Raw genomic sequence first — 9,381 nt, forward strand, 5'->3', positions numbered from 1 at the left:
GTCCGCATGTCAGCAGGGGACTGTTCAAGCTGGTGGAGGCTCTGTAATGGAGTGGGGCGTGTTCTGTTGGAGTGATATGGGACTCATTATACGTCTAGATACGACTCTGACAGGTGAAACGTTACGTAGGCATCCTGTCTGATCACCGGCATCCGTTTATGTCCATTGTGCATACCGACGGACTTGGTCAATTCCAACAGGACAATGCGACACTCCACACGTCCAGAATTACTACAGAGTGGCTCCAGGAACGCTCTTCTGAGTTTAAACACTTCCGCTGGCCACCTAACTCCCCACACATCGCCGGCCGGAGTGGCCGAGCGGTTCTAGGCGCACAGTCTGTAAATGCGCGACCGCTATGGCCGTAGGATCGAATCCTGCCTCGGGCATGGATGTGTGTGATGTGCTTCGGTTAGGTTTAAGTAGTTCTAAGTTCTGGGCGACTGATGACCTCAGCAGTTAAGTCCCATAGTGCTCAGAGCCATTTTTCCCCAGACATCAAAATTACTGAGCATATCTGGGATTCCTTGCAACGTGCTGATCAGAAGAGATCTCCACCCCCTCGTACTCTTACCAATTTACAGGCACTACTGCAGGATTCATGGTATCAGATCCCTCCAGTATTACTTCCGACATTAATCGAGTCCATGCCACGTCGTGTTGCGGCACTTCTGAGTGCTCGCGGGGGCACTACACGATATTAGGTAGGTCTACCAGTCTCTTTGGCTCTTATATTTCACAAGCCATCATACGATGTGTGGCTGAGGACACTTCATGTACCGTTGTCAGCTCTCGTGTTTCTCATTCCAGTCGCCAATGGTGCGCGGGATAGTGGTGAGCCTCAGCATGAGAGCGAATCTCTCTGCTTTTACCATCACGGTCATTTTGCGAAGAAGGACTTCTCGGTCACTCTCGTAGGAGCGGACGCTCTCGAAATTTTTATCGGTAAAGCACACCGTGGTGCATTACGCCTGTCTTCTTGCGTTAGCCACTGGAATTGGAAGAGCATTCCGAACACGCTTCAGCACTCACTAAATTTACAAGTTAGGATGCGAGAATTCTTTTCTTTATGTCTTCTCTATTTCCTCTAGCACTCCTTCCAGGTAATGGTGTCAAAGTAGAGAGCTGAAAACAAATAAGTCACTAGATCCCGATAGAATCCCAGTTCGGTTTTACAAAGACTACTCTAGGGCACTGGACCCTTACGTAGCTTGCATTAATCTCGAATCTCTCATCCAGCGCAAATTCTCAATCGACTGGGAAAAGCGCAGGTGATTCCTGTATATAAGTATCCTTAAAATCGGTTTGTTGTAGAATTCCAGAACATATTCTCAGTTCGAATATAACAAATTTCCCAGAGACCGAAAAGCTTATGTCAACGAATCAGCACGGTTTTCGACAGCATCGCTCATGTGAAATTCAGCTTGACCTTTTCTCACACTATATACTGCTAACCACGGATGCAGGGTAAAAGGTAGATTCAATATTCCTAGATATCCGAAAAGCATTTGACACGTACTCCACTGCAAACTGTTAACGAAGGTACAACCATATGGAATAGGTCCCAGACTGTGAGTGGCTCTAACATTTATTAAGTCATAGAATCCAGTATGGTGTTCTCGACGGCGAGTGTTCAGAGACAAGGGTATCGTCAGGAGCGCGTCGATGTGATAGGATCGCTGATATTTTCTTTATACATAAATGATCTGCTGAATAGGATAAGCAGCAATCTACGGTTGTTTGCTTATGATGCTACGATGTATGGGTGGATGTCCACATCTACATCTACAGCTACATCCATACTCCGCAAGCCACCTGACGGTGTGTGGCGGAGGGTACCTTGAGTACCTCTATCGGTTCTCCCTTCTATTCCAGTCTCTTATTGTTCGTAGAAAGAAGGATTGTCGGTTTGCTTCTGTGTGGGCTCTAATCTCTCTGATTTTATCCTCATGGTCTCTTCGCGAGATATACGTAGGAGGCAGCAATATACTGCTTGACTCCTCGGTGAAGGTATGTTCTCGAAACTTTAACAAAAGCCCGTACCGAGCTACTGAGCGTCTCTTCTGCAGAGTTTATCTATCATCTCCGTAACGCTTTCGCGATTACTAAATGATCCTGTAACGAAGCGCGGTGCTCTCCGTTGGATCTTCTCTATCTCTTCTATCAACCCTATCTGGTACGGATCCCATACTGCTGAGCAGTATTCAAGCAGTGGGCGAACAAGTGTTCTGTAACCTACTTCCTTTGCTTTCGGATTGCATTTCCTTAGAATTCTTCCAATGAATCTCAGTCTGTTATCTGCTTTACCGACGATCAACTTTATATGATCATTCCATTTTAAATCACTCCTAATGCGTACTCCCAGATAATTTATGGAATTAACTGCTTCCAGTTGCTGACCTGCTATTTTGTAGCTAAATGATAAGGGATCTATCTTTCTGTGTATTCGCAGCACATTACACTAGTCTACATTGAGATTCAATTGCCATTCCCTGCACCATGCGTCAATTCGCTGCAGATCCTCCTGCATTTCAGTACAATTGTCCATTGTTACAACCTCTCGGTACACCACAGCATCATCTGCAAAACGCCTCAGTGAACTTTCGATTTCATCCACAAGGTCATTTATGTATATTGTGAATGGCAACGGTCCTATGGCACTCCCCTGCGGCACACCTGAAATCACTCTTACTTCGGAAGACCTCTCCACTGAGAATGACATGTTGCGTTCTGTTATATAGGAACTCTTCAATCCAATCACGCAATTGGTCTGATAGTCCATATGCTCTTACTTTGTTCATTAAACGACTGTGGGGAACTGTATCGAACGCCTTGCGGAAGTCAAGAAACACGGCATCTACCTGGGAACCCGTGTCTATGGCCCTCTGAGTCTCGTGGACGAATAGCGCGAGCTGGGTTTCACACGACCGTCTTTTTCGAAACCCATGCTGATTCCTACAGAGTAGATTTCTAGTCTCCAGAAAAGTCGAAAGTCGAAAGTGACTGACTGTGGTACGATAAAAGATGATTTGGACAAAATTTCTAAGTGGTGTAATGAATGGCACCTGGCTCTACGTGTAGAAAAATGTAAGGTAATGAGAATGACTAGGAAAAACAAACCCGTAATGTTCGAATATAGCATTAGCAGTGTCCTGCTTGACACGGTCATGTCGTTTGAGTATCTAGGCGTAACGCTGGAAAGCGATATGTAATGGAAGGAGCATGTGAGTATTGCGCTATGGAAGGAGAATGGTCGATTTCGGTTTTTCGGAGGGTTTTAGAAAAGTGTAGGAGATCCCACATAGGACGCTAGTGCGACCTATTCTTGAGTACTGGTCGAATGTTTGAGACACGCACCGGGTCGAATTAAAGGAAGACGTTGAAGCAATTCAGAGGCGGGCTGCTAGGCTTGTTACCGACAGGTTCGAACAACACGTAAGTGTTACGGAGATTCTTCGGGAACTCAAATGGGAATCCCTGGAGGGAAGGAGACGTAATCTCCCCCCTTCTTCCTTCTTCCAGCTATTGTCCACATTAAACAATGCGCAGTACAAGTAATTAATAAGCAAAGCCTTCATGAAGATTTTGAGAAGAGCGAGGATTACAGTAAACTTTCAAGTTTACCTAGCTTATCATGTTGATACGGCTACAGTTCTTGTCTAGAGGTCTGAGTCTTGAAGCTGACTGTGTCTCACACCAGGCCCTCACGGTCGGTTTGAACTAAGTAAATTTGAAGATTGTTGTTCAAAAATGGTTTTTCTATGTAAATACATTTTCTCACGTTTTATTTTATCGTACAGTCTTTTGAGGCTTCCATTAACCAAGACGAAATTACATTGTCCGCACCTATTAAACAAAAATACGTCCGATCAAATCTGAGGCAAGCTTACGACTCTCTCACACTGCGGAAAGACGATATTCCAAACGGTTTACAATTTTTCTTAACAAATGAATTCCTACTAGCTTTCTATACATTAATAATATCGAATATTATTATTTAAATGAATCCGCATATAAACATAGTAAACAGTACGGGATTACGTAATTAATAATAGAAATTTTAAGTGTGTAAATATTTCGTAATTTCAAATAATTCTAAAAAAAAAATTTAACTTTACATTTAGAGCTAGTACTTATCCATTTAACATCTAAACTAAAATATTTTATAAAGTAATTCCTTTTCATAACTTTTAGCTTGAAACATAACGTGCTGTGTATAAAATTAGGTAAAAGTTTTCAGAAAAGCAACTGAGATAATACTGACCTGTCCAAAATTCGAAAAATAGTACTGGTATCGACAACCACTGTTGAGGAATAGTAATGCTAGAGGAGGATGTCCCGTTACAAAAGCTACTGAGAAAGTTTAGAGATCCGATTATTGAAGCTGAGTGCACGATCCTACTGCCGCCAACATACATTTCGCGTAGGGACCACAAAGATAAGACACGAGAAGTTGGGGCTGATACGGAGATATATAGACAGTCATTTTCCATCGCTCTGTCTGCGAGTGGGACAGATAAAAAAACTACTGGTAATGGTAGAGAGTACCCTTCGCCACGTACAGTACTGTGGCTTGCGGAGTGTGTAGATGTAGATGTAGCTGTAGCTGTAGTTATAGCAATACTCAAGTATCAGTCCGTTCCACTTTAAATCGTGATGGACTGCCAGATATATGTTGGATATAGCTGTTTCCACTTACTCTTCAAGAACTGTGTTATCAAACAATAACTGGTCTTTACCCCTATGTATACGCAATACGTCACTTTTACGTTGACGGCTAACTGCAAATCCCTGCATCAGCTGTCGATTCTTTGCAAGTCTTCCTAGTTTCGCTATTGTTTTAGGGCTCTGAGATTTGTTTTTAAGTATACAACACCCTCTAATAGCATCACGGACTGATTAACCTCTTGTGGTTGGGAGTCACAGTCACGCAGAATTCCGTAAATGACATCGTAGTCGCATTTGGCTGCGGATGTTATTTGTTTGCACTATTGCAATTTCAAGTGGTACAACGGTGTTTTAGCAAATGTCAGAATCTAACAATCTTCTACCATATCTTGTATCCTTATGTTCTGTCTTTTTACATTAATAACACCAAATCACTCATCGTGTACACCCTTTACATGTAGTGATTACATGTAACTTTGCTTTTACAGATAGTGACATTTGAACTAACTATGGCTGAAACTAATCGAAACGTTCGAGAGCTATACTTACATATCACCGCTTCCTACAGCCACCGCCAACCAAATGAGTTAAAGGATAATGGGAGTGTCACCAAATTAGCGTAGAAGTGCCTAAGAATTATAGATTAGATACTAATACACTTCCTTATCAAATATTTTTACACGTCACCGCTTCAAATCCTCTACCCGTCCTTGGTGGTGCCAGGAGTTGCAATAATATAGCTTTCCAGCTTATGTATGTATCCAGTTACGACCGCTCCAGGTGTTCCAGATTTAAGCTTACCTATCCACTCCCCCCCCCCCCCTCTACCCCCCTACTTCACCAAACTGGACGGCTACTTGTCTTACCCGCAAAGTACTTTATGTTAGAAAGTAAGTCATCTGTGTAATCATTTCTAGGATTTTCCTAATCCCATAGTTTCTTTTCCAAACAATAACTCAGGTGTGTGTCATGGTTGTGCAATTATTACAAGCGCTTAAAAATTATTCTTTGTGTGTCATACCGATTATCTACCGTAAATATCGTAAAAACTATCACCAATCAGTCTATTGACTCCTAAAACTGTGGATTCGACGCTCAAACATTTCGTTTCAATTTATGTTTACATTTCAGACCCCAGTCACCGATCGAGGTGGCGCAGTGGTCAGCGCACTGGACTCGCATTCGGGAAGATGACGGTTCAAACCCGCGTCCGGCCATCCTGATTTAGGTTTTCTGTGATTTCCCTAAATCGCTTTAGGCAAATGCCAGGATGGCTCCTTTAAACGGCCACCGCCGACTTCGTTCCCTATCAATCTCCAATCAAATTGGATCGATGACCTCGCTGTTTGGTCCCCTCCCCAAAATCAACCACCACCCAACCAACCAAAGCCCACTCACCCATAAGGTTGCTAAAACTGTTTTATCCCAATAACATTTTTTCCCTGATACTAAGTCATACACAGGGTGTTAAAAAGTATTACCTATTTTTAGAGACGTAAACCACGAAACATATTTCTGGTGAATATGGGCTCTAAAATGCATATCATAAGAGCTGTGGGTATTTGATCATCTTTGTTACTGTGAAACACATCTCTCCAACCGAAAGCTCATTGCTATTACGAACGTCCTACATAATGCAGAAGACAAATGAGAACACATTTTTGTGTTATCCTGCGTTCTGGACATTTTTAAGCAAATAGGAGACTAGCTCGATATTTGCTCAGTTGCCAGGCCGCTACAGAAGATCATCTCTGCTATTTCCCGTGTGGAATAATAGGCTTCCGTTGTGCTAATAGCTGTAAAAATGAAATTACACTGTAAAAGCATTTTACAAACTTACCAAAACACAAACTGGTTCGATTATTAATAATTCGATTATAACTCACGTGCGTGCTGCACTTGAGTGGAACTGTGAATGCGGTTTGCAGTAACAGTACTAACAGGTTTAACGGAATGCGTCCTCATTTGCTTTTTGCGTTCTGTAGGTCATTCGTAATAGCAAATAACCTGCAGTAGAAGAGATGTGTCTCATAGTAGCAAATATCAACAAGTACTGATAACTCTTAACCCTTTGAGTCTCACCAATGTTACAAAATACTCAGTTTTAAAATTTTTCATATTCTCAACCTTTATGATCATAGTAAACAACGAATACAAAAAGAAATTGGCGAAAACTAAACACGCAGTTGTTACTATCATAGTAAGCTACGAATATATGAAAAAATTGGCAAAAAGTAAACGATCAACTGTTTTAAGGAGTTGGTTTCACTTCAGAACCACTAGGACACACAGTTTTCAACCACCCATTTTTATGGGATATGTTTATGCATGTATATCAACGTCTGTATGCAGATAGGGGTATTCATTTCATTGTAATTCCATTCTAACGAGCTGCATGGTCATGGACATGTCCGAAAGAGCAGATACGATCCTCACATGTGTATATATATATATATATATATATATATATATATATATATATATATATATATATATGCAGATAACACTTACAGGCCATTTGACCATCTTCTTCTGTGCGGACGCACAAGCAGTGGTTCAAATGGCTCTGAGCACCATGGGACTCAACTGCTGTGGTCATCAGTCCCCTAGAACTTAGAACTACTTAAACCTAACTAACCTAAGGACATCACACACATCCATGCCCGAGGCAGGATTCGAACCTGCGACCGCAGCAGTCGCACGGTTCCGGATTGCGCGCCTAGAACCGCGAGACCACCGCGGCCGGCGCACAAGCAGTGCCAGAACTCTTACGGGAATCGGCAACACGCCGCGAGTAGTGAGTATAATGGGCAAGGGCACAATGAATATACACTCCTGGAAATTGAAATAAGAACACCGTGAATTCATTGTCCCAGGAAGGGGAAACTTTATTGACACATTCCTGGGGTCAGATACATCACATGATCACACTGACAGAACCACAGGCACATAGACACAGGCAACAGAGCATGCACAATGTCGGCACTAGTACAGTGTATATCCACATTTCGCAGCAATGCAGGCTGCTATTCTCCCATGGAGACGATCGTAGAGATGCTGGATGTAGTCCTGTGGAACGGCTTGCCATGCCATTTCCACCTGGCGCCTCAGTTGGACCAGCGTTCGTGCTGGACGTGCAGACCGCGTGAGACGACGCTTCATCCAGTCCCAAACATGCTCAATGGGGGACAGATCCGGAGATCTTGCTGTCCAGGGTAGTTGACTTACACCTTCTAGAGCACGTTGGGTGGCACGGGATACATGCGGACGTGCATTGTCCTGTTGGAACAGCAAGTTCCCTTGCCGGTCTAGGAATGGTAGAACGATGGGTTCGATGACGGTTTGGATGTACCGTGCACTATTCAGTGTCCCCTCGACGATCACCAGTGGTGTACGGCCAGTGTAGGAGATCGCTCCCCACACCATGATGCCGGGTGTTGGCCCTGTGTGCCTCGGTCGTATGCAGTCCTGATTGTGGCGCTCACCTGCACGGCGCCAAACACGCATACGACCATCATTGGCACCAAGGCAGAAGCGACTCTCATCGCTGAAGACGACACGTCTCCATTCGTCCCTCCATTCACGCCTGTCGCGACACCACTGGAGGCGGGCTGCACGATGTTGGGACGTGAGCGGAAGACGGCCTAACGGTGTGCGGGGCCGTAGCCCAGCTTCATGGAGACGGTTGCGAATGGTCCTCGCCGATACCCCAGGAGCAACAGTGTCCCTAATTTGCTGGGAAGTGGCGGTGCGGTCCCCTACGGCACTGCGTAGGATCCTACGGTCTTGGCGTGCATCCATGCGTCGCTGCGGTCCGGTCCCAGGTCGACGGGCACGTGCACCTTCCGCCGACCACTGGCGACAACATCGATGTACTGTGGAGACCTCACGCCCCACGTGTTGAGCAATTCGGCGGTACGTCCACCCGGCCTCCCGCATGCCCACTATACGCCCTCGCTCAAAGTCCGTCAACTGCACATACGGTTCACGTCCACGCTGTCGCGGCATACTACCAGTGTTAAAGACTGCGATGGAGCTCCGTATGCCACGGCAAACTGGCTGACACTGACGGCGGCGGTGCACAAATGCTGCGCAGCTAGCGCCATTCGACGGCCAACACCGCGGTTCCTGGTGTGTCCGCTGTGCCGTGCGTGTGATCATTGCTTGTACAGCCCTCTCGCAGTGTCCGGAGCAAGTATGGTGGGTCTGACACACCGGTGTCAATGTGTTCTTTTTTCCATTTCCAGGAGTGTAGTTAGGAATGAGGGTCTCACAGGAGGCGTGCCACAGATAAATCCCTGCAGTCGCACTATCCTCTGTGTCCTCGGTGGCTCAGAATGGATAGAGCGTCTGCCTTGTAAGCAGGGGATCCCGGGTTCGAGTCCCGGTCGGGGCACACATTTTCAACTGTCCTCGTTGACTTATATCAACACCTGTATGCAGCTAGGGGTATTCATTTCATTGTAATTTCATGTTTAAACAAATTCTTATTTTTCCTAGACAGTCCCGCATCTCAAAACTCCATGAACTCATAATGCCTAAAATAAATTACAGTCATAAATATCGAGCAATAATGAGCTTCAAATTATAACAAATATTGTGTGAAGACTATATATTGCCTCAGTGGTTTTATTTCGAAGCCATTCACAAAATCAGTGGTACAAACTCGAATTTACATTACAGTGACGTTAGATATAGCCTGCCTTCTTACTC

At 44.6% G+C, this 9,381-nt stretch overlaps 1 non-coding gene across 1 annotated transcript; it reads left to right on the forward strand.

Annotated features, from left to right (window-relative positions):
• Nucleotides 1-8,989: 8,989 nt before the first annotated feature.
• Trnat-ugu (transfer RNA threonine (anticodon UGU)) lies at nucleotides 8,990-9,064 on the forward strand. Its single transcript has one exon. It is a non-coding gene; the product is annotated as a tRNA-Thr (tRNA).
• Nucleotides 9,065-9,381: the final 317 nt, after the last annotated feature.

Source organism: Schistocerca serialis, chromosome 7, assembly GCF_023864345.2.
Source record: "Schistocerca serialis cubense isolate TAMUIC-IGC-003099 chromosome 7, iqSchSeri2.2, whole genome shotgun sequence".
NCBI classification, from domain to species: Eukaryota; Metazoa; Arthropoda; class Insecta; order Orthoptera; family Acrididae; genus Schistocerca; species Schistocerca serialis.